Source organism: Chrysemys picta, chromosome 3 (assembly GCF_011386835.1).
Source record: "Chrysemys picta bellii isolate R12L10 chromosome 3, ASM1138683v2, whole genome shotgun sequence".
NCBI lineage: Eukaryota > Metazoa > Chordata > Testudines > Emydidae > Chrysemys > Chrysemys picta.
This window is the reverse complement of record NC_088793.1, coordinates 154,660,289-154,680,219: the sequence shown is the minus strand read 5'-3', so window position 1 is coordinate 154,680,219 and position 19,931 is coordinate 154,660,289. Positions and strand designations below refer to the sequence as shown.

General features: G+C 49.3%; 1 long non-coding RNA gene across 1 annotated transcript; it reads left to right on the top strand.

Moving 5' to 3' along the window:
- Positions 1–8,622: 8,622 nt before the first annotated feature.
- LOC135982063 (uncharacterized) lies at positions 8,623–14,878 on the top strand. The gene is made up of 4 exons (XR_010599270.1): positions 8,623–8,736; positions 9,663–9,753; positions 13,133–13,273; positions 14,553–14,878. It is a non-coding gene; the product is annotated as an uncharacterized LOC135982063 (long non-coding RNA).
- Positions 14,879–19,931: the final 5,053 nt, after the last annotated feature.

Here is a 19,931-nt window from a genome sequence, read left to right as displayed (position 1 = left end):
TGTGCACATTCCAACAAAAGATTGAGATCCCCATATTAGTCATATTTCTCCATTACTTTAATTCAAAATTGCACAAATGCAGTCCATTGACAAGTTGCTAATATAAAAGTATTTTTCTACCACACTTGCTGTTATTCATTTTTTCTGATTTTTCCCCAGTTTGTGATGTACAATTTATCACTTATTTTTTTCATTCTTAGTATATCATCTCTTATTCCTTCCACAGTGTTCTTTATAGAATGAGGTTGTGCCTGCAGTTCACGTTTTCCTATGCTGATTATCTCTCCCCTCTCCATTTGATGCTCTGAGAATCTTCTTTCAGCTTCTGCATAAGATAGGTTATTCACAATTTTTGGTTTTTGTATCTCTTTAGCTTGCCTTGCTGCAACTCACCCTCTATATGTTGGACTGTGATTACCACCCCAGTTACTACATTTGATGTTTGTTGCTTCTATACAGTTTTCATAGGAATACTCTCCCCTACATTTACTGCATCTTATTTTCCCTTTACAAACAGCTGCTACATGCCCATACCCTGGGCAGGAGGCTCTATGGCTTGATTCTGAATATTTGAAACCCTAGTATTACTCTCTCAGGTAGAGTCCCTCCCTTAAATGTAATCAGTACAGCTGCTGATGGTTTGTTTTCTCATCCTCCTCTACTAATTAGTCATTTACTTACTAAATACTTCATCTTCTCCTATGCTATTAGTTATCTGATCATTCATCAGCTGTAATGGCACACTACATATTACCTCCTTTATTCCAGTCAAATACTTGGGGAGCTGACAACTTCTTTTAAACTTTTAATATTTTAATTTTTAGGAGTTTATCAATTTGCTCTTTGTTTTTTCATTCAATTAAAAGATCACCCTTTCATAGCCTCCTAGCTCTTACAATATCCCCTATGCTTTTTTTCAAATCCAGTTAGCTATTTTCACAGGGTTAACAGCATCTAATCTTATTTCTTTGACTAGGAATTTTACAATTATAGCATTCGGGTTTATTTCCTTCCCTCAGCTTTGCTTTCTTACTGATATCATCATCATCTGCTCCTACTCCTTTTCCTTCCCCCACTCCCTTTGTATCTATTCTCTTTCTCTAATAGATGCTTCTTTGGTTTCATTTAGAGTCAGAGAATTCTCCACCAACCCTCTTTCTATGGCAAAACAACTTGTCAGCTTACTGGCTTTATATTAGCCCAGCCCATACCTGCTCAGGTGAACTTCATCCTCCACAGGGCCGGCTCCAGGCACCAGCCCACCAAGCTTGTGCTTGGGGAGGCACCTGGAGTGGGGCGGCGCATTGCAGTGCTCCGGCCACCGGGGAGAGCGGGGCCACGGCCGGGCTCGCCACCCTCCCCCCGGCGCTCTGGCCGCCAGGGAGAGCGGAGCCCCGGCCGGGTACTACGCCCTCCTCCCAGGGCTCCGGCCGCCCTCCCCCCCGGCGCCCTCCCCCCGGCCACCGGGGAGAGCAGAGCCCCAGCCAGGGCTCACCGCCCTCCCCCCGGGGCTCCGGCCGCCCTCCCCCCGTGCCCTCCCCTGCCACGCTGGGGGGAGGGGGGGCGGCCGGAGGCTTTTTTGCCTGGGGCGGCAAAAAAGCCAGAGCCGGCCCTGATCCTCCAGTCAGGGGTTTCTCCTCCAGCCTAGTCCACTCATGTGGGGCCTACTTTAACTGGCCCTTGCTGAGCTTCCTTAACCCTTTCAGGGCTGGTGTGGGGCGAACACCCCGTCACAGAGACGCGTGTATTTATTTAACTACAGTCACAAACTCTCCTCTTGTTCTTTACTTAATCTATAGATCTCTAAGCATGCGGCAAAGATAAAAAAGCACTGTTATCCCATTTTACAGATAAGGAAACTGAGCCAGAGAGGGGCTAAATGACCCACCCAAGAAGAAGAGCTGGTAAAAGAACTCTGGTTTCCTAGCTCCTAGTCCTATGCTCTGTCCACTGGCCACACTGCTTCCCTACTTCTAGCCCACTGCAGTCGATAAGGTTTCGTGGGTGGAATTGTGAGGAGAATTTTGGCTCATGTATTACAGCAGGGCTGTCCAAAGTACAGCCCCCACAAATAACCACCAGATCTCTATGTTCAATAAGGAAGTACAACCGCCGGATCTAGCCTGCTGAGAATCCTCTTGGTGTTGGGAGCTCTCAGCAGGTTCACTGCCAGCGTACCCAGTCTCTGTTCCCACCCTCTTCTAGGCCCTAGCACAGGGGACAAATTGGGGAAGGGGGGATCAAGACAGGGAGTAGGCAGGGCATGGCTCACTGTCCTCTACCTAGTCACAGCTAGTATTCAGTCCTTTAGGGAATGTTTCAAACAGACCTTGGCTTTTGGCTGCTCTACGCAAGGGCCAAACCAGCCCAGATGAACCATGACCATTAGGGAACTGTAACCAGTTTTCTGACTCTCCACGCTCTCTCCTTCACTTAGTGGATCTAGGTACAGGAAAGAATCTGGTCCTCTTTATTCATTGCAAGAAAACGCAACTAACAAGCCACATGTATCGGACAATACAAGGTAATGGCAAAAAGCACGGTTATGCACTGATGGAGTGTGTAAATCCCACATTGGTAGACAAGGGTTAACGAGCCTGAGAGCTCATTTAGCCCACTTGTTGTACCTAGACAGGTGTTCGATTCAATTCCTTATTAAACGCTTCCGGGGTGCTTCAGAAAGGAAGGAGTGGGCACCTAGAAGGGAGGACTACAATTATAAGCTAGAGTTCCCTCACTTTGCGGAAAGACCTATGGGGTGGGCACAGATATGCAGCCAGCCAATTTTGGTTGGATGTATTCCTGGGGGTTTCATCATATGATATAATCTTGAATTAAAGATTAATCTTTAATTCCTGGAGACTCCAGGGCAACCCTGGAGGGTTTGTGACCCTACTAGTCCTATGTCTTGGTGTTCTGGATGTGGAACAGGGATCTGGGGAGAGCCTGATGAACTGTAAGCCCAGGATGTGCAGAAATGGCGTAAGTTGTGTTTGGGCTTGTTGAGTTCTTCTGGGAAGTAACCTGGGGACCCCCTGCTGTGATAGAAGAGTGGGATTAAAGAGCAGTTTAGCAGGGGTGGGAGATGTAGTATTGATGACCAGTATTGTATCGGACAGTGTTTGACACATTGAAACCCTGGAAGGGGTGAGGCTGAATGTGATGCTGTCTGGAGGGCTGAGTCATTGGAAGAACCAGAGCAACAAAGGATCTGAACCATGGTTGGAAGGAATTGACTAAGGGAGAAAGTCCTGTAATGCCAATCCCAGCCATGAGGGGGCATGCTGACTTGTGGTCATACTTCTACATATGTCTATTTAATTCTGATCAAACACATGTAAGTAAATGTATATACAAATACCAGGGCTGGGCTTTTGGCAAGTTGCTAATTGATTTGGGCCTCCCTGAATTATCTGTCTATACAGAATTCCAGCAGCCCCCTTTCCAAAGGTGTGACTCGTACCCATTCTCCTAAGCACATAGGCTTAAATGCACTATGGTGCTTAGGTACCTAAGTCCCAGTTTTGGCTCCCCTGAGATCCACTATACTCCTGCTTAACCTAAACTCACTTGTTGCCTAAGTTTTCAGAATAAAATTTCTTTGATGCCTATGTTTCTGCCTCTTGGCATGTGCACTGCTGCCTCCCTCTAGGTGTCTGAGTGCCTATCCCCTGCCTAAGCCCCAGAGCAAGTCACGAACCAGCAGAAGACGTGTTCAGCCACCTAAGTTGCGTGCAGGGCCCAATCCACTAGGGGCAGGGCTCCGGAGCCACATGCGGCTCTTCAGAAGTTAATATGCGGCTCCTTGTATAGGCACCAACTCCGCGGCTGGAGCTACAGGCGCCAACTTTCCAATGTGCCGGGGGGTGCTCACTGCTCAAGCCCTGGCTCTGCTACAGCCCCAGCCCCCACTCCACCCCTTCCCTCCCCCTCCCCTGAGCCTGATATACCCTTGCTCCTCCCCCTGCCGCTCCGAGCTTCCTGCACGCCACAAAACAGCTGATTGGGAGGTGCAGGGAGGGAAGGAGAGGTGCTGATCGGCAGGCCTGCTGGTGGGTGGGAGGCACTTGGAGTGGGGGCGGAGTTGATGGGGGGCTGCTGATGTATTACTGTGGCTCTTTGGCAATGTACATTGGTAAATTCTGGCTCCTTCTCAGGTTGGCCACCCCTGTGCTAGGGGTGTTTAGAGGCCACCTACTGGATCAGGTCCGGTCAAAATCCTGCCAGAGGAGGAAGTGGTGCCCATCTTATGACTTTTAGCCCAGTGGGTAGAGCACTCACCTGGGCTGTGGAAGACAGAGACCTGAGTTCAATTCCCCCCTCTCTGCTAGAAAGGGAGAGACGATTTGAACAGGGGCCTCCCACCGCTCAGGGTGGTGCGCTAACCACTAGGCTGGGGCTATTATGATGTGGAGCTGCCTCAGTCTCTCCTGCTGAAGATGTTCCACTGTGGATTAAATAAGAAAAGAGTGTTTGGAGCAGGGGGACTGGAACCTGGGTCTTACCATGGGTGACCTAACCGCTGGGCTACAGAGTCATTCTCTCTCTCGCTCTAATCCAATGACTACTTAAGTATTTATCTACAGTGGAACAGCTTCAATTGGAGAGACTGGGGGAGCCCCAGCTCAGTGGTTAGAGCAAGTTCCTGAGAGGTGGAAGCCCTCCCTGCTCAAATCCGTTCTTCCAGCAGGGGAAATTGAACCAGAGTCTCCAACATTCCAGGTGAGCGTTCTAGCCACTGGATTGAAACTGATAAGGTGGGCACCACCTCCTCAGCGAGCTACTTGGTGTGGAGCAAGGCAAGTGCCTAACTCATTCCCACAAGAGACACCTAAGCCGCCTGACTCCTAGTCCCCAATTGTAGACCGCTAAGGAAAGAGAGGCACCTTCCTGAAACCCGGACTTAGGCACCTATCTCCATGAGAGGGCCAGGGCTTAGAACAACCCCATCTAGTTGGCATCTTTCATTGGCTAGCTAAGGCAGCTCCCTGCCTAGCATGGGTGCTTTTGTGGATCACATTCTAAGGTGCTTGTCTCTCCCCCACATTCATTGTAGAGGGAGCCTAGGCTTAGGCACCTCACTCAGCTTTGTGGATTGCATGGTTGTTCCTGTGGTTTTCTAGGCACCTAACAGTGAGGCACCATAATACTCAGTGTCCCAGTGCCTAAGTCCCTCTGTGGATCCCAGCCATTTGCCATCGAACCCATGAGAGGAACTTGCCCAGGAAAACCTAAAATGGGGCCTAATAATTCTCCGCAAGCCAAAGCCAGGAAGAGACTGAGTTCTGGGAAGGTGGGATGCCAGATCCCCTTTTGGTAGTATAGTGTGTGGCTATGAAAATGAGGCACCAAACCTCAAGCACACACTCAACAAGAATCCACCCCCCCTACTTGAACTCTCCCTGGCCTCTGGAATGTGAGTCTTCTTCACCGCCTCCCTCTGCCCGAGGGAAGGGGCTGGGTAAATCCTTTTATTTGGCTGTGTTGCTGGTAACCTTGCTGCATCCATTGGGGAAATTCACTATTTTTTATCAGGGCTGTTGATATTCTGGGCATGTTTCTCTCATCTTGTCCCCCAGGCATAGCAATTGATATTCTATAAACTGCTGCCTCGTGTTTGGTCAGGCTGTTTTTACAATTCGCTTTTAAGTTTCCCCTAAAACTTGCCTACTAAGAGTTTTTGTATAATTGCTCCTCTGGATTTGGATTTCAACATGGTATCACTTCTTCCAATCAACCATAGATGCTTTTCACCTCCAACGTTGTCAATCCATGGAGCCATCTTAATTGGATGATCTGTACTGCTTGAATGGTAGCTTAATAATGATTACAAAACCAGATCTTTACCATTTTATTTTAATTTGACTAACTCCTTCCTCTGTTTATTTGATAAATTTTCTCCAGAGGCTCCCTCTTAATTGAAGCCATACTTGAGCTGTAGATCTAGCAAAGAGGTTTCTTTAGCACTCCTTAACATATTAGCTTGTGAGATCTGATGAGCACTTAGATACGTGGGGTTGAGGTAGGCCTGTTTGGCTTGTGACTCTCCAAGAAATAGCTAGGTGTTTCATGAAGTGCTGATGGTGATCAATAGGTGGTGCCTTTTCCTTTGAGCCAGTACTAATCTGAAAACCCCAGCGTAGTGATGTGTTGGAGGGCTTTAGCTGGATGAGTCATCAGACTGAGGTCCCGACCAGTTATGGTCATGATAGTGATGGGTGATGCTCAAAATAAGTGGTAACCCTCTCTCTTCATGCACTTTCATTTCTCATCTTCCAAATAAAATCAACCAACCAGCTGAACAATTTGAGGCTCTTTCTAACTCCTGTGCTCTCTTTCCTACCACTGGTCCACTTACTGGAAATGAGCAGGAAGCCCTCTCTGCTCTGCTCCGATCCCTAATTCACCTTTCACCCCTTTGCCAGGTCATAGGCCCTGACCTCAAACTTCCTCAACTTTTGAAAAATTACAGAATGGCAAATGGAAAAATAGAGAGAAAGGGGAGGGGGAGGGAAGAAGAAGCGGGGAGGAATCCCAAACCCTGGACATCACTGATTTTATTGCCCTCGTTGGAAAAATGTGGGGAACATAGGGGGAAAGGAAAATTTAAAAATTGGATTTATTTTGCAAAAAGGCTCTGTTTTGCCTTTGCAGGATGAAAATGACTGACATTTTTCATGCATTTTTCAAATTGTTTTTGACCAGCTCCAGGTCTGACAATGTACTTCAGAGCTTGGTCTCTAGTGATGTATCTGCTCAGAGTGAACATGCAAATAGGAATCCCAAACGCCTGAAAACGGACTCAGTGAGTCTAAAGTGTTAAAATGTTACACTCCATGGTCCTTCATTGCCTGTTTTAGTATAAACACCCAAAACATGTTTGATCTGACTTTTCCCAAGACTTGGGGGGCCCCAGTGCAGCCACTTCTTCCCTGCCCTTGATATCCTGGAGATTGGGTTGGATGGTGGGGAGACCAAAACCTTGGTTCCAAGCACTCCTGAAGTTTGACTCCAGATTTAAACTTCATGGTTAAAATTCACTCAGATTGGCCTCTACTAGAAGCATCTTCACACTGCCAATGTAGAATTGTTCTCTAGCTTCTCTGGTGATGTCTTCAGTCTGATTTTTTTTTTCATTATTAATGATGCAATGGGGCTCTCCTCGGTAAATTGTTTGACAACCTAACAGACCTCACTGTCTGGAAATCTTTCTTGAGATTCACCCTAAATTTTCTCTTTGCTTCAGTTCACCCTGGTGTTCTCCTAGTGATAGCCCATTGGACATATAGTATTCCTCCCACTTCTCTTTGGTGTTTAGACTCTTGTAGAGAGTTTTAAGAGCTCTTCCCTCACCCATACCCTGTAAATAAATTATCTTCGTATTTCCTCAAGTCAATCTCCAGCTCCAAATTTCTCTTGTCTTGCTAGCCGATAATGCTTGTCAGGTTCAAGATCTTTGTGTGTGGGGGTTCACCATACACAGGCTCACTGACCAGGGAAGAGGGGGCAAAGGGGTCAATTGCCCAGGGGCCTGGCAATTTAAAAGGATCCGAGTGGCATCCGGGAGCCCCTCTCATGATCGATCAGCTGAGCACTAGCTCTGGTTCATGACTTCACGTCCTGCCCGTCCTCTGGGCAGCAAGTGCAGGCTGGAGAGGAGCCTGGCTCCCTTGGGGTGCGGGGCCAGGGCTGAAGCTCCTTTGCTCTGCCAGCTGCCCACACGGGTTCCTCAGTGACTGGGGGTTCAATACATTGCCCTCCTGTTTTCCTGCAGCCTGCGCTGGGATCTGAGCCCGGAGGGGGGGTGTGGCTCGTGGGGGCACCAGCAGGTGCTTCCCACCCCTGGGATCCCCACCTCTGATGTCACAGCTGTGCAATGGCCAAGTGTCCTCCAATGGGCCGTGCATTCCCGCTGGGAGCAGGTCTGAGGCCGGCCAGGAGATAAAGCCTGGGTCAGAGACATTCATCCCCTTGGCCTCTCGGAGCATTTCAGGACCCCTTCCACATTCAGACATTATGTGAGTATATATTTTTTAATCTTTTAAAATATTTGCTTTATTATTGTATATTTTAACTTTGTTGGCCATATTCAGTTGCATCCTGTACAGCAGTTTTTTCCTTGTCTTTAGACTATACATGAATCACGATTAGGTGGTTAATTAGCCTACTTGATACTTCAGTTGTTTTCTTACTTTGTGCTTCTTTAAATGTTTTATATATTCATTAATTTCATTCCATAATGTATTTATTTAATTTAAATATATAATTCAAAATTAACAAATTCTACAGCTTATATTTAGGCTCACAATATGTTTAATACTGGTGCTGTAACTGAAAAAAAATAGTTAACTAGGTCAAGCAATGCCACAACTTACGCATAGTGGGTTATAATGTGTTATCAATAGGATAAAAAGTAGTGTTGTAAAACTCAGCCATCCCTTTCTAGGAGAGCCATTGACTGTTCTGCCCTGGGGCCCGGAATTGCTGTCGGCGGGCCTGACTCCACACTTGCCCTGAAAGGGTTAATGTAGGCTAAGCAGGGGGCCAATTAACCAGATAGGCCACAGCTGAGGGGACTCAGGTGGTTTAAGTAGTCCCTGAACTGAGTGAGGATGCCCAGCTGAGGAGGAAGGAGCTGGCCTGGGCTTATAAAGACAGGAAGTTGACCATAGAGGGGAGGTTTCAGGGGAAGTAGTCTGCAGTCACTCTCTGGGAGGTGTGTTTGGGGCTGCAGAGGTAAGTAGCCTATAATTACTCCTTAGGGGAGTGGGGAGAGCCAGAAGGTAAGGCAAGGCTCAGGGGAAAGGTAGCAAGATTCAGGAGGGTGCAGACTTTGGTTGCTGCCTAGTGGGTCCCTGAACTGGAACCTGGAGTAGAGGGTGGATCTCTGAGCTGGAACCTGGAGTAGAGGCTGGGTCTTGGTTCACCTACCAGTCACTGAGGAAGTGGCACATGTCCTGGGATAATCTCCCTGAAAAACTTTGGTATCATGGAAGGGGAAACATGTATAGGGACCAGGCCAGAGGGCCATGTCACAAAGAAGGGGCACCCAGAGACATGGCAGCAGTAGGATATGAAGTGTAAGGGGGCCCTGGACCTGGAAAAAGCTAATTCCTAGAGTGGCCAGGAGGAGGCACTCCTAGCAGTGAGTGCCCCTGTGACAGTATTACTGTCACTTCTGCCCCCACTTCCCAGCATCACAACCTCTGTATTATAAAAGTTTCTCTGCACCTTGCCAAGATGCCTTGAGAGAATTAAATGGAAACAAGTAAAGATGTTAGTCATTTACTCAGTCCTCTGAGTAACCCTGCAAGTTCCTCAGGTTTGTTCTTTGGCAAAATATCCCACTTCATGCTTTGTACTTTCTGGTCTCTACAACAGAAGGCTGTAGAAAGAGGGCCTCTGTGCGCTCTGCCTCTTCTCTTCCCCTCACCCCCCCCCCCCCTGCTTTCCCTTTTGGGAATGGTTTTAAAGCCACTTTTCTAAGCAGGGCAGTTTGACTTTCACAGCTTGTTCTGTGGCAGGAGAACAGTATCACTAGAGCAGTGGCTCTGTCTGTGGGTCACACCCTCCCAAAGGGGTCACAACTAATTTATATGATGACGAGTTGGCTCCTTTTCTAGCCTTGGCCTGAAGTGTACATTCTCATTTGCCTCTTGCAGTCCAGTCCTCAGATGCCAGTGGCACCGATTAGATTCCTGCAGAGTGGGACCTGGAAGCTCCTTTGAAGAACCACACTAAGCCACACTGGAGGTATGTAGTTGCTACATGCACACAGAACTAAAGGGCATTTTCCTTGACATTCCTGGCACATACAACAGCAACAAAGTTGTCAGCCCATGTGTCCACTAAAGCTTAAAGGAAGAAGGGAGATGCACACAAATGAGGTGGCCATGGAGAGCTCCAACCAGGGTGACTAAGGAATATTAGATGACTGTTGTTTCTCAGGCATTTTTAGTGGAGTGTGGAAAGAAAGGCTTAAGATGCCACCTATCTACATCACGCTCTGGGCCTGATTCATTGCCCATTTAAGTCAAAGGGAGTGCTTCCATTAACTGTAATGAGGTTTGGCTCAAGTCTTATATGCAAATATTCTAGGTAGAGCTGGTAGTGATGCCTATAAGTTAAAGTTGCATAACACTTTTTTTCTTTTAAGAACCTTTTTAGGTTGTTTGTAACTCTGCCAAATTTCAACTGTTTGGGCTGAAATTTGCCAAGCTGGATGTCTGCTTCAGGCTGACTTGTTCTGGAAAGACTCTATCTGCACTAAGCACACCCTGTCCCCTCTCAAATCCTATGTGCCAACCAGACTGCACATGTGCCCTCCCCACAGAATGACTGAGCATGCTCCATCCCCACACAGTTCCTACCTGCAGTGCTGACTAGACTGTGCAAGCACCATCCAACGGAGCATGCTTATCCATGCCTCTCCTGTGCTCTCCAAGTCCCTGCTGTTGGCCACCAGACAGCATGGAGGAGGAGTACACAGTATGACTGGAATTTGGTGGGGTGAAGACTGGGTGGGGGTGGGAAAGGCAGGAATTGTGGGAAGAGGGACTGAGGTAGTTGTGTTGTGGGGGGGCAGGAGCTAGGTGTCAGGACAGGAGCTAAGAAGGGTAATGGGTAGGAGCTGTAGAAAAAGAAAGAAATAAGTGAAGGGCAAGGATGGGATCTGGGAGATGTGAAGTGAATGAAGCCGAGAATTGAATGAAGAGAAAAGGTGGTCTAATGGGTAAAGCAGTTCAGTACTGCCCTGGAGAACTGGATTCTGTCCCTGCCTCTGCCACAGAGGTCCTATGTGGTGCTGGAAAAGTCAAAATGTTCAGCTGATCACTAACTGTGTTCTTCATCTGCTGGGTGCCCAACGTGACCTCCTTAGGGTCTGAAGTGTGAGTGCTCTCAGCTGCAGCTGAAATCCATAGGAGGTAGAAGCTGTGCTTTGAACATCTACAGTGCTATGGAAATACTAAGTACTCTGAAAAATCAGGCCCTGGGCACCCAAAGTCAGTGGATACTTTTGACAAAGTTAGCCCTAATCTCTCTGTGCCTCAGTTCCCGCATCTGTTTATAAAATGGGGGTTGAGGGTAAGATCATTAATGTTTGCAGCACATTAATGTTTGCACACTCTAGTGATGAGTGCCATCTAAAAGCCCACAAGAAAATCAATAGTTCTGCATTCAGAGCAGGATTTAGATGTGTGGACAATAGTCCTGGGGCCTCACACTGAATGAGGATAAAAAGTATTGGACAGCTGCCCGTTCGCTGAGTCCTGTCCATCCTGTGCACTGACTGAGGCAGGAGACCTGTGGAAAAAGGAGTGTGATCAATGTAAGTAAATACAATGTGCATATGGATTATGAGAAGGGGCTTGAATTCAGGATGCACAGGCACCTTTAGTTCTGGTGTTTCCTAACTTTTGAGTACTCCATTTTGCAACCTTAATGTTTTCTTAATGTGGTTGGTCTGGATGTACTAGTACATTAAAATACACTGATTTGAAAGCTTTTAGATAGTATCTTTAATGGGCACGTTGCAGAGTGGGAATCTTGAGAGACTATTTATACCCACTCTTCAAGCTTAGCTAGGGCTCATATTAAGAGTGATGCGAGGCTGATCTTGTCCACAGACGTCAGTCCTGAAATATATCCGCTCCCTAAGTTGATTTGCATAGGACCCAGGAAAACAACAACATTGAAAGTAAAGTGTAAACATTGAGCAAAACCTGTAAAAAATGTCAAATAGGCAGACGCAAAGAGGTCAGAGTATCAGAAAATCTATGTGGCATTAACCTAAACTGCAGAGAAGAAATTAGCTCTGCACAATACCTACTTGAGGGGAAAGAGCTACGCACGTTTTCATGTTCTAGCTCTGCTAAGCAGTAGGGTGGATGTTTAAGCCTTAGGGTACGTCTTCACTACCCACCGTATCGGTGGGTAGCAATCTATTTATCCGGGATCGATATATCGCGTCTTAACAAGACGCGATATATCGATCCCCAAACGCACTCACCATCAACTCCGGAACTCCACCAGAGCGAGCGGCGGTAGCACAGTCGACGGGGGAGCCGCGGCTGTCAATCCCGCACTGTCTGGACCCCAGGTAATTTGATCCAAGATACTTCGACAATAGCGTAGCTGAAGTTGCGTATCTTGGATCGATTTTCCCCCCCCCCCCCCCCCAAGTGTAGACCAGCCCTTAGTATGCTGGCAGTTGCACAGTACTTTAGAAAACTTAGGGGATGTGTGGGTATATAGTAATACAATTGGAGAAAAGGGAGGTGGATTTTTAGGTTAGCCAGTCCATGGTTGGGCTGTCCCTGTTGCCACCTTTGGAGATGACTACACAATTTCAGTGCTTGATATTACTCCTATTGAGGTTATTGGCAAAATTACCACCAATTTCAGTGGTGCAGGATCAGCTAGTAGGATTTCTAACTTGCTATTTATCTTACTCTTCTCCTCCTGTTCTCTGTAGCACTGCCTAAACAGCTCCTCTCTCCTTGGGGCCAGATTGCCCCGTTGTGGAGTGCCACAGGAGGAGACTTTTTTTATTGAGAAATGTCAGTTATGATCGCTTGGTAGCCTCATTGTCCCACCAGGAGGCAGGGTTTGTCCCTCCCTTTCCACTGAAAAATAGCCCACAAACCTGGCAGATCCCAGGAGAGCCCATGTGGAGGCTCTCTACCCCAGAAGTGGCTCTGGTCCACAGTGGTACCTCTGTTCCCAGGTGGCATGACTCCGTTGGAGCCATAATACCAAGGCCTCTCACCTGGCTGCAGTGGCTCTTGATGTTGGCAGGTGGGTGGGTTTCCTGCAGGGCAGATGTGCAGAAATGTTCATCCAGCCTGGGGCTGTATTCAATTGCTTTTGAGGGAGGATGAGGGGCTTCCCTCTGGAACCTGCCCCAACTCTATTCCCTCCTGCTGCATGGAGCCCATGCCACCCAGAGATCCCTCCACAGGGCCAGTGAGGTGATGTCCCTGCCTACAGAGGGACTGAGATTCACCCATGAATTTCGGAACAGTCTGGCCCTTGGGATTCACATCTGTCTTTATGCAAATGACTATCATATCCCCTCTTACTCATCTGACCAAACTGTGCTTGCTGTATTGGTGTTTTGTTTTTTAATTAGTTGCCTGTTCAAAGCCCTCAAATGCTTGACAGACAGAAAATGGGATGATCACACCTATTCATGTGGATATGGAAGAACGACTTAGATGTTACAGATGGTTTCAGGCACAGCCTAATCCCCAAAACTAACCGAGTATTACAGGTAAATTAAAGGAGACCAATGTGAAACAGCTACGTGGATTATTCCACACGTACACACTTCAGTTCACACTGAAGGTGTAAGCGAAGTTACACCTTCAAACTAATGTTCTCCTCGGTCAAACAGACACACACAAAGGCTAGACTTCGTTCCAAACAGGCTGATTTGGCATTCTCCTGCTGTGCTGCAAAGGCATTGTAGCTTTCAAAATATGGCCCCCTTGTTTGCATTTATGCTGGCATAGACCGCAGGATCCTTGTAGGCAATAACTCTTAACGCTTTTCATCTGAGGATCTCAAAGTCCTTACCAAACATTGAAGAATTAAGCCTTGTAAACTCCCTCCCATCATGTGGCAGAGCAGTATTAGTATCCCCATTTTACAAGGGGGGAGGGGGGAACTGAGTCATACAGAAGTTAGCAACTGGCCCAAGCTCAATTAATGACTTAGTGCAGAGGTGGGCAAACTACAGCCTGTGGGCCACATCTGGCCTGTGGGACCATCCTGCCTGGCCCTTGAGCTCCTGGCTGGGGAGGCTAGCCCCTCCCCTGCTGTCTCTCTTCTTCTTCTCCCCCCGCCCCCCCAGCTCAGCTCGCCAAGCCGCCAGTGCTCTGGATGGTGGGGCTCCAAGCTCCTGTTGGGCAGCATGGCTGGCTCTGGCCGGGCAGTGTGGCTGCCAGTCCTGGCACTCTAAACGACATGGTAAGGGGGTGGGGAGCAGGGGGGCTGGATAAGGGGCAGAGGATCCCGGGGCAACAGGGAGCGGTTGGATAGGCGTGGGAGTCCTGGGGGGCCTGGCAGGGGGTGGGGGTTGGATAGGGGTTGGGGCAGTCAGGGGACAGGGAGCAGGGGGAGTTGGATATTGGGTAGGGTCCCGGGGGGGGGGAGGGCAGTTAGGGGCAGGGAGTCCCAAGAGGGGGCAGTCAGGGGACAAGGGAACTGGGGGGAGGTGGGGGCCAGGCTGTTTGGGGAGGCACGGCCTTCCCTACCCAGCCCTCCATACAGTTTTGAAACCCTGCTGTGGCCCTCAGGCCAAAAAGTTTGCCCACCCCTGACTTAGTGGCAGAACTGGGACTAGAACTCAGAACTTCTGTACTCCCTGCAGTAGCCTAAGGATTATAATGCATTTATGGGCTGATGGCCTCCTTGAGATGTTCTCTGAAGCATCATTGAGTAGAAGTTCAGAGGAGGAAACTCTAAAAGCAAATACTATTTGGAAAATGTATAAAACATGTTGTGATTTATAAAAGCAATATTTTAAAATCATATTTATTCTTTTGGAGCAATTTACAGATCAATGAAGACAGCACTGTGTACACAGATGAAAACAAATATCCGTCTCCAGCCCAGCGATTGCATTAGAAGAAAATATTGTTACACACAGCAGTCCAGGAAGGAAAAAAGAATATAAATGTTGCTGTCCTGGAACCCTATGCTCCAACAGAAAAGTGTCCCCCCACACTCATGCTATATGTTTAGAGACTTCCCATCCCACCTAGCAACACAGAAGGGGCAATAAACACATGGGAGGGTGAGGGAGGACTATAGTCCCCTGAAATCTGTCTTTAATCCCCCACGGGGAATTGCCCCCCCCCCCACCCCCAGCTTGAGAACCTGCAATAGGGTGTTATTGGGTGTATACCCCACACTGACTGAGGCCTTGTCTACACTACGAGAGTAGTTCGATTTTACTTGCATCGAATTTTTGGAATCGATATTGCAAAGTCGAATGTGTGTGTCCACACTAAGGACAGTAATTCGACTTTGTGAGTCCACACTAACGGTGAAAGCGTCGACATTCGAAGCGGTGCACTGTGGTCAGCTATCCCACAGTTCCCGCAGTCCCCTCTGCCCATTGGAATTCTGGGTGTAGCCGCTAATGCCTTCTGGGTAACAAAATGTGTCGAGGGTGCTTTTGGGTAACTGTCGTCATCCGTCCATCACTCCCGCCCTCCCTCCCTGAAAGCGCCGGCGGGAAATCAGTTCACGCACTTTTCTAGTCAGTGACAGCGCGGGCGCCACAGCACTGCGAGCATGGAGCACGCTGCGACCATCGCTGCAGTTGTAGCCGCTCTCAATGCCTCGCAGCTTATCATACAGGTTTCCCTGAGGCAGATGCAGAAAAGTCAGGCGAGGAGGCTACGGCACCGCGGTGATGGCCTGAAGTCTGAGAGTAGCACAGACCTCTCAAAGCACGGGACCCAGCGCCGAGGACATCACGGTGGCAATGGGTCATGTTGATGCCGTGGAACGGCGATTCTGGGCACGGGAAACAAGCACTGAGTGGTGGGACCGCATAGTGCTGCAGGTCTGGGATGAATCCCAGTGGCTGCGAAACTTTCGCATGCGGAAGGGAACTTTCCTGGAACTTTGTGAGTTGCTGTCCCCTGCCCTGAAGCGCAATGACACCCGGTTGCGAGCTGCACTGACTGTCCAGAAGCGAGTGGCCATAGCCCTCTGGAAGCTTGCAACGCCAGACAGGTACCGGTCAGTCGCGAACCAGTTTGGGGTGGGCAAATCTACCGTGGGGGTTGTTGTGTTGCAAGTAGCGAAGGCAATCGTTGATGTACTGCTGCCAAAGGTAGTGACCGTGGGAAACGTGGAGGCGATCATAGATGGCTTCGCAGCGATGGGATTCCCAAACTGCGGTGGGGCCATAGATGGAACTCACATCCCTATCCTGGCACCGGCCCACCAGGCCAGCCAGTACATTAACCGAAAGGGCTACTTTTCCATGGTGCTGCAAGCATTGGTGGACCACAGGGGACGTTTTACCAACATCTACGTGGGATGGCCGGGCAAGGTTCATGACGCTCATGTTTTCAGGAACTCTGGTCTGTTTAGACGGCTGCAGCAAGGTATTTACTTCCTGGACCACAAAATAACTGTTGGGGATGTGGAGATGCCTATAGTCATCCTCGGGGACCCAGCCTACCCGCTAATGCCCTGGCTCATGAAGCCCTATACTGGCGCCCTGGACACTGAAAAAGAACTCTTCAACTACCGGCTGAGCAAGTGCAGAATGGTGGTGGAGTGTGCTTTTGGCCGTCTCAAGGGGAGATGGAGAAGCTTACTGACTCGCTGTGATCTCAGCGAAACCAATATCCCCATTGTTATAGCAGCTTGCTGTGTGCTCCACAATCTCTGTGAGAGCAAGGGGGAGACCTTTATGGCGGGGTGGGAGGTTGAGGAAAATAGCCTGGCTGCTGATTACGCACAGCCAGACAGCCGGGCGATTAGAAGAGACCAGCGGGAAGCGCTGTGCATCCGGGAGGCTTTGAAAGCAAAGTTCCTGAGTGAGCAGGGTAACCTGTGACTTTAAAGTTTGTGTACAGAGAAGCTGAACCTGCCCCCGTTTCTTTACCCTGTTAATGTTGACTATCCTATCCAGTTACATACCCCCTTCACCCCCCTTCCAACAGACGTTTCAAAATAAAAATAGTTCTACTTTGTTAATGCACACCGTTTTCTTTAATACTGTTTTCGCAGGAATTTTTTAAAACTGGGATGCAGACTGTGGTGCGGAGCGGGTGTAGTGTAGTGACGCGAATGAAGCTTCTAAACTCAAGGATTGACAGGCTCCGCTGCGGTGGGATGGTTGTTTCAACGGAGCCTGTCACCCCTCCTGATTGGGACTGTGTGTATGGGGGGGCTATGTGACTTTGTGGCAGGGGGAGGATGGTTACAGATCCCCTGCTGCGTGGCTCTGTGATCCTGCATAAGGACCGCCGCTTAAGATCTGTAACTGCCCTCCCCCGCCACAAAGTCACAGAGCAACCCACCCCCCACCACATAACATGAAAACCACCTCCCAGACTAACCAGGGTAACTAGTCACTGCACTGTGTATGTGCCCTGCTGCTGTACCTGCCCCCGCCTATGTACCCTGCCAAAGGTGACTGTCCTGTCCAATTACCAACCCCCTTTCCCCTCCTCCTCCAAAAGAACATGATTGAAACAGTAGTTAACAGAAACGTATTTTTTATTATCAACTACACATGGAACTGGGAGGTGAAACTTGGACGGGGGCTTGTGTCAGGCGGGAAGGAAAGAACTTTTCAAATTTTGGGGAATGAGAGCCTTCTGCTACTAGAGCTCTCTGCAGGGGTGGAGTGAGAGTTAGCACGGACTCTGCCGCCTCTCCTTCTTTGCACTTTGGGTGAGGTGGGTATGGGACTTGGTGGCGGGGGAGGGCAGTTAGAGATGGACTGCAGCGGGGCTCTGTCCTCCTGCCTCCGTTCCTGCAGAACATCCACAAGGCGCCGGAGCATGTCTGTTTGCTCCCTCAGTAGTCCAAGCAGCGTTTGAGTCACCTGCTGGTCTTCCTGCCGCCACCTCTCCTCCCGATCCATGTTTGCTTGGTGCATTTGGGTCAAGTTCTCCCGCCACTGGGTCTGCTGTGCTGCCTGGGCTTGGGAACAGGCCATAAGCTCCGAGAACATGTCCTCCCGTGTCCTCTTCTTCCTACGCCTAATCCGCGCTAACCTCTGGGAGTGTGATGCCAGGCTAGGTTGTGAGACAGTCGCAGATGGGGCTGTGGAAATGGGAAAAAGGGAGTGAATTCCTCAGAAAGATAAATGTAGTTGTGAACAAAGAACATAGTCTTTCTCTGTGAACAAGACCATGCACAGCACCTATCACATGCGCACTCAGCACAAGGTCGAATTCTCGGCCTTCGCATTCAGTGCCTGGGGTCTTGCACAGCACATTTGAGAAGCGGGGCAGCACAACGGAATTTCTGTTGCAGGCAGACATGGTAAGCCGTAGACTTGTGGCAGTTTAAAACTTTTATATTACCACTGGCCTCATTTCACATTTAAAGCAATGTCAGTCCCTGCTGCCAGCAATCCGGCAAGCGGGAACTCTGCCCCTGTCCCACCCCCTCGCGGCTGTCCCCGGGAACGATCCCTTTCGGCTGCTCCTCTCCCGCCTCCACCGCGTGGCTGCAAACCAGCGGTTACAGTTCTGTAAAGGAACGGGCAAGCAGTCCCAACACTAACATTCCCCTACCTAATTCAAAGCAGGTCACCATGGGCGACATCACCCTGATGAGGATCTCTGAGAGCGAGAGAGAGAGAATGCTCCGGGAAAGCCTCCAAAGACCAGGGCCGTATGCCGCCTTGCTGTGCAGAGCAATGATTCCCGAGTACTTGATAGTCTCGTGGCGCGGCAACGTGTCGTACTTCGGAGGACCCAATAAGGCCGCTCTCCCCAGGAACCTCATGCAACGGCTTTCCAATTACCTCCAGGAGAGCTTCATCGAGATGTCCCAGGAGGATTACTGCTCTATCCCCGGACATATAGACCGCATTTTACTGTAGCTGCAGTAGCAGGGACTAAACAGTAGAGCGGCTTGGGCAGGACAATCACGGAAAACCGGACATTGCTAGATTTTTTTTTTTCAAAACTTGCACTGCCCATGACTGAACCGTTAAGCGCCTAGGGCAAAGTAATCATGAACAACCCATTCTTTTAATTGTTAATATTCCTGTTCTGTTAAAAATAAATGTTTAGATGTTTACAACACTTACTGGCTGATCCTTCCCCAGATTCTGTGTCCGGGGTAACGGCTGGGCACGCTTGGTAGGGGATCTCTGTAAGGGTGATGAAGAGATCCTGGCTGTCGGGGAAATCAGCGTTGTGAGCGCTGCCGACTGCCTCGCCCTCCTCATCTCCTTCCTCATCTTCCCCGTCCCCTAACATGTCCGAGGAACCGGCCGTGGACACTATCCCATCCTCAGAGTCCACGGTCAGTGGTGGGGTAGTGGTGGCGGCCGCACCGAGGATGGAATGCAGTGCCTCGTAGAAACGGGATGTCTGGGGATGGGATCTGGAGCGTCCGTTTGCCTCTTTGGTCTTCTGGTAGCCTTGTCTCAGCTCCTTGATTTTCACGCGGCACTGCGTTGCATCCCGGCTGTATCCTCTCTCTGACATGTCTTTAGAGATCTTCTCATAGATCTTTGCATTCCATTTCTTGGAGCGCAGCTCAGAAAGCACGGACTCATTGCCCCACACAGCGATGAGATCCAAGACTTCCCGATCAGTCCATGCTGGGGCCCTCTTTCTATTCACAGACTGCACGGCCATCACTGCTGGAGAGCTCTGCATCGTTGCCAGTGCTGCTGTGATCGCCACGATGTCCAGACAGGAAATGAGATTCAAACTGGCCAGACAGGAAAAGGAATTCAAATTCAAATTTTCCCGGGGCTTTTCCTGTGTGGCTGGTCAGAGCATCCGAGCTCGTACTGCTGTCCAGAGCGTCAACAGAGTGGTGCACTGTGGGATAGCTCCCGGAGCTATTAGCGTCGATTTCCATCCACACCTACCCTAATTCGACATGGCCATGTCGAATTTAGCGCTACTCCCCTCGTCGGGGAGGAGTACAGAAGTCGAATTAAAGAGACCTCTATGTCGAACTAAATAGCATCGCAGTGTGGACGGGTGCAGGGTTAATTCGATGTAACGGCGCTAACTTCGACATAAACGCCTAGTGTAGACCAGGCCTGAGCAAGAGCTAGCTGGAAGTGGAGCGCTCAGTGAGGGCACCTAGTTGCCTCTACAGGGTTGGCCAGGCCCACTTAAAGATAAGTCACAACTTGGAGAGGAGCTGGCTGGTTATTACTATGAGGAGATGAAGCCCAGAGTAGAGGGGGGCTGCAGGGA